Source organism: Cynoglossus semilaevis, chromosome 7 (assembly GCF_000523025.1).
Source record: "Cynoglossus semilaevis isolate Cse_v1.0 chromosome 7, Cse_v1.0, whole genome shotgun sequence".
NCBI classification, from domain to species: domain Eukaryota; kingdom Metazoa; phylum Chordata; class Actinopteri; order Pleuronectiformes; family Cynoglossidae; genus Cynoglossus; species Cynoglossus semilaevis.
Window position 1 is genome coordinate 10,059,975 of NC_024313.1, and position 5,817 is coordinate 10,065,791.

General features: G+C 42.8%; 1 protein-coding gene across 1 annotated transcript in view; it reads right to left on the reverse strand.

The window, feature by feature from the left end:
• Positions 1-5,811, reverse strand: part of man1a1 (mannosidase, alpha, class 1A, member 1) — a 48,851-nt gene extending 43,040 nt beyond the window's left edge. Inside the window, exon 1 of the mRNA XM_017033642.2 lies at positions 5,734-5,811. The gene's annotated coding sequence lies outside the window, so the exon portion shown is untranslated. The remainder of the gene's footprint in view (positions 1-5,733) is intronic.
• Between the last annotated feature and the right edge of the window lie 6 nt (positions 5,812-5,817).

The following is a 5,817-nucleotide window of genomic DNA, read 5'->3' on the forward strand; positions in this document are numbered from 1 at the left end:
ACCAGGACTGTTGTAGCTAACGTTAGCTCTGGTGACTGTACCAGTAGCTAATGTTAGGCGATGCAGGAAAATGTTATTACTGGTGTGCAAAAATATTTAAAATAAACTGTAAAAAATGCAATTAAAAATGTTGTTTTCAACACATTTTTCCCTGTAATTACCCCAATCTAAATTAACCCATTAATGTCCCAGCCCTGATTAATGATAAGAACGAATCCAAGAACAGATATATTTAGCTGCTTGATTACTCTTTTGAGTAATTTCTCTAGAAGGAAGATTTAAATACTGGTTACATTTGTTAGAGGCCTGAAAAAAAAAATCAAAAGAGAGAAGAAAAAAAAATCCTCTTTTCCAGTGTTTCTTTATTGTTAGATGTTCCAGCTAAAAAATTAATGGACATTCTCTGTGGTTTTTATTATGTCCTTGCAAAAACCCACCGCTCCGCTGCCTGATAAAGCCTTGGTACAAAATTATCCTCAGGCCCATTGGATCATTATGGGCCAGGGATTGAATTATGTTGCATAATGTATGACATGAAGGCAGGGCACTGCTGAGAACCAGGAGGGAGAGTCGCTGCTAACAAAGAGTTCCAGGTGATCTCCAAATATTCAACAAACCTCTAGTATATTTAATGGAGTACTGCAGTTTAGATCAGGGGTGTCAAACATATGGCCTGTGGGCCAAAACTGGCCCGCTAGGGTGTTCAGTCTGGCCCGCTTGATGAATTTTGAAAAACAAAAAAAAAAACAACCACAGACATGCCGGGTTTAGATTAATAGTTTGTAGGGGAGTTGATGTGACGTGTGAGATACTGACGCCATGTTTGCCTTCTGCTGTATTTAATTTGAGGGCGACGGGGGGAGACGTGGGGGGCCCGGGGGGGGGGGGGGGCTGTCTGTTGTGACAGCTGATGAAGTTTGTGCCACAAGACATTTGAATCGAAGGAGAGAAGGCAGAGTCTTTGCACCGTGAGGGCGAGCGAAGCTGAAATATGAACGTTGCGTCATCAGTTTCGGCTGCAAACTCGGCCTAATGTCCTTCGCCGTCGTCAGGCGGTGACATGGAGAATGTGGGCAACGGGGACATTTATTAAATTAATCAATCAGCTCCTTTGCCGTGCCATCGACAAGGCATCCAGCGACGCCACAATCGCTCAGCATCTGCATAACGAATGAGACGGCGTGCGAGCGGCGAGGCTGAATTTATGGAGCGGAGCTGACAGGAGGCTGAATGCTGCGCGTCCTCGCTGAAATATTGCCTAAGACTGGTAGTTGTTGCACCACTATGAAACGCAGTTACAGCAGAATGTGCACAGAACGGTGTCTGGCCTTCAGTTAGCTACGGAGTGAACACTTTAGGAGAGAAAAAAACCCCCCATCAGTGTCACCAAATGTCCAGTCATGAGTACCTGGACTCTTCAGCAGTCCCATGTCCACAGGTCCATCGACTAAACCAGTGTGAGACCCCCGGGTGTCCAGGAAGACGGGGGCCATTTCTAAACCGCTCTCTCAACTGTTGCTGCTCCACAGCTGCTGCTGCTGCTGCTTCACCTTCACATCAGTTCCACATTAGGAGACAACGCTGCACGTTAACTCGAGATGTAAAGTATTTCTGCGTCTTACATCACCGCCGGAGCCCACGTTCATTCATGCAATTAGGCTGAAACTGAGATGTGGGTCACGTCCTGTCTTTGGTGTTTGTTGATCCACAGGGTCACATGGTTTCACTGGGACTTAAGTCGAGGATTTGACATATGACATTTTATTTTATTTATTTATTTTGGAGATTTTTGTTTCATATTTTCTCAGTTTTTGACTTTAACATTTTTGAAATACAATGTCATTTTTGACATTTCTTTATTTTCCAATTTTTTAGAGACATTTTTAACAAAACTAAGAGGTAAAACATATTGTGTTTTTTTTTTGTTTTTCAAGGGAAAACATAAATAAACACGACTAACTTAAAGCTGTAACATAAACTCACACAGATTGAAACTGTTTCAGCTCATGTTTTAGACACATGGCTGTAAAAGTTGACCACATTTGAGGCCTGGTTCTGATCTGATTTTAAATGTTAAAACATTTCTCTGATTATTTTCTGAATTTTGTTCTTTCCTAAATAAATCGCCTTTCTTTTGACCTGGGACAAAAACAACCGGGTGTCTTCATTATGCATTATTAAAAAAAACAACACACTCAAATGCATCACTGGCACAGAGGCCCGACGGCTTCAAGCTGACATTTTAATCAAGGATTCTCTCACTGCAACATATTTTGAGGCTCTACCCTGAAAACCCTGTGGGAGAAAATGCATTTACTTTATTTGACACGGTGGAAGATTTACGGCTTAATGTCTAATGATTATCATCTTATATTTAATGAGGGAATTCTGTCATCTTTGTGTAAATTCCACGCAGCGTTGAATCAGCAGGATTTGTCTTCATAAATAGGAAAGCGGGGGTGTGGGAGCGGGGGGAGGGGGGGGGGAGGGGGGGTGAATGCTAATTGTTATATTAGACATTTCAAACCCCCCGTGTTTGTCTTCCTCTTTATTATTATTATTATTTTTTCTCTTCACTCCTGTATCCCTCCACCCTGTGCCACCGAAGAGTAAATAGGTTTTAGTCGACTGCTTCCACAGGCTCACTTCCATGACTAAATTAGACAGTTTGGCCCCTGGGGCCTTGTCAAGAGTGTTTCCAGCTACTGCTGAACATGATGTATGACGATAATATTTGCCTGGCGTAGATTATAATGCAATGAAGCCACTTTTTGTAGCTAATGTCTTTCCCCTGATGAACATAACTTGACGTACTCCTCCCAAGTCGGAGGAAGCCCCGAGCCACGAACATCCACTGATTCACTTTAATTGTGCCCTGGAAGATGGTATCTGTGGAGTGGAAAGTTCTCTCAGCTCTCCAGGAGAAAGAAAAATAAAAGTCCCGTTTTCCCTGTGTGGAGATTTAGCAGAGACGGCGCTTCCTTTCAAACCTTTGGCATCCGTGAACGTTTCGTCTCCTCAGCCAGCGACTTTGGCACCGGCCCAGTCCAGAATTTGGATATGCTTCGTCAAACAGCATTACAAAATTAAGTTTTTTTTAACGCACGCGCTAAAATAAGAGTGAGCCAGAGATAATTACAAAGTTACATTTTTCTCCCAAATCCCAGTGTTGGCACTGAGGCGACGGAGTCGTTGTCCAAATCCCAACTCTGATAGTGTCTTTCCATTAATGTCTCCAAACTGTGGGGTTGTTGTTTTTTCTTTTTCTTTCCTGAGTCACTGTGGGACTCCCTGACTGACTGTACTGTACTGTACTGTACTGTACTGTACTGTACTGTACTGGTACTGGTATTTACCAAAGCCACGTCTCTGTCCACATCTGTAAACATCATGTTGTTTTAGGGTCGTTAGAAAATATCTGATAAGGAAATATCGCAATATTTCATTTAACAAAGAATATCAAAATTCTACAGCAGTGAATTTATGTTTTATCAACAATTACCAGTCAAATATTCCTGGTGTTGGTTCCTTTTTTTCTTCTTTCTTTTCTTTCTTCTCTAGTGATTCCAAATGTAGAAATGTCCATCCATCCATCCATTTTCATCCGCTTAACCGTTACCAGGTCGCGGGGGCAGCAGTCTCCACCCAAACCACCCTGCACCATACCTAAACCTTCCTGCAGGTGGTGAGTCCACTGGAAGGTACCACCCGCCCTAACCGGGATTGGATCTTGCCCAGTAGGTGAACCCTGGGGTTCCACACCAACGACAGAGACATTGACTCTGGGCCAAAGCGCCATATGAAGAAATGTACATTGTAACATTGTACATGTAAATGTACAAAAAAAAAAAAAAAAAAAACTCAATATATTGTCATGCAATATATCGTATTGTTGCCCCTGTTTTGTGATACGTGTCGTATGGTAAGATTCTTGTCAAAACACACTCTACCCTACATTGTTTTTTAACTGCGTCACCCAACCCACAGAACCTGGAAATAACGTCCTTCTCTGCAGACGTCCACAGGAAGACCAGTCTCCACAACAACAGTAGTTCAAACAAAACGTGGTCCACACAACTATAGCCATAACAAAAATGCACACACACACACAGACAGTGTCCTCGTCTCCAACTGAAGGTATGGTAACAACCGTTATCATGGAGATTTTAATTAGAACATAAAGAGACGGAAAATGATCCGAGGAATTAAAGCCCAATCACCTGCCTTATTAATCTAATCAGTCTGAACATCTCAGTATTCATTCTGTGTACAAACACTTCAGGTTGACACAACATAACACCTGCAGACACACACACTCACACTCACACACTCAGCGGAGCTGGAACATCCATTTACTGCAGACATGTTTACCATCTGATGACTTTCCATTCAGTCGATGAGAAACGTCGTCTCTTCAAATATTTACCAGGTTTTTTTTTTTAAATTATGGGCGCGTTCTCACGCCGCCAGTCGTTTCTTTTTTTTATCTCTGCACACAATTAAAACTGAGCCCAAACACGCTGCAGATGAAATAGAGCCACAGCGTGTCACTGGTTGTAGTGACTCCTATCGACCCTCTGTAAATGTGCTGTGCTGGCACAGCTGTGAGCTCCGGTTCAGATTCAATAACAACGATCACATGACCTCAGGAAAAGTCACAGCATTTTCTTACTCCCTCTAAAAACCAATCACTCTGGACAAATGTTGTCTTTACTCCGTTGTTGGCCGTTGGTCAACTCAGCAACCACAGTCTACTACGACCACAACGTGATCAACTCAGCAACCACAGTCTACTACGAGGACATGGAATCCGTTCCATGGATGATATTATGAGGAGTGAAGTGAAAACTACAGGCTTACATTGTGAGTACTTCAACTAAAAACATAAACTCAACTCTCTCTGGAGGAGTTCTGTAAATGGTGCTGCTGTTCAGCCATACCCCAAGAAACGTCTGATTTCCATTGGTTCATTTTCAGTATTTTTTTTTTTTTAATTTTACCTCAAGTCTCCATCAAAACAAACAAAACAAAAAGACTTTGTTTGTACTTGTCAAACTCAGGGATAATGTTTCATGAGACAAAGAGATCTCCTACAGAAATGATATAAAACAATCTTTTTTTTTAAACATTCAATTCAAGGTCCAACTTCACCGCTAGTTTGTACCAAGGACAGCGCTGTGGTACGATTGAACAACGTTTGTGTTAAAAGAAGCGACCCCTTGGTGGACTCTGAAGGACACTGAACATCGTCCACTCATGACCAATGCTGGACTTGGAGAGGAGACATGTTTTGTTTTTTTTCTCAGTGGCTCCAGGGACGTAGGGCTGCAGCTGCTGCTGTTGGGCGTCGGCGACTCCAAACACACAGGACTTTAGCATTTTTACCCACAAGACCCTGCAGTCTGGCTGCAGAATTTCATTGGACACGTAAGGAAAAATGTTTTAAGAAAAAAAAAAAAAAAGAAAGTGTAGAGGGGAAAATACCCCCCCCCCTCTCCACCTTCACTGTCACCATCCCCATTATGAGCCCAGACACCAAGGTCTGGAGAGCGGCCCAGGCAGAATATAAATATACAGTATGATAAAACTGACATTTAGAGGCAGCCATAGGATGGATGACTAACTGACGGCCAATTTAGCTGCTAATCTAAAGGCCAAGGCTACGGGTGGGAGGGGCTAGAGATCAATCCAGAAAGTGTGTGTGTGTGTGTGTGTGTTCTTTCTTTCACTCACCAAATAGATTGCTGGAGTGGCCTTGCTTGGAGACGGGCCGCAGCTCATTGGAACCCCAGGCGTAGCGAATGTAGCTGTCCCATG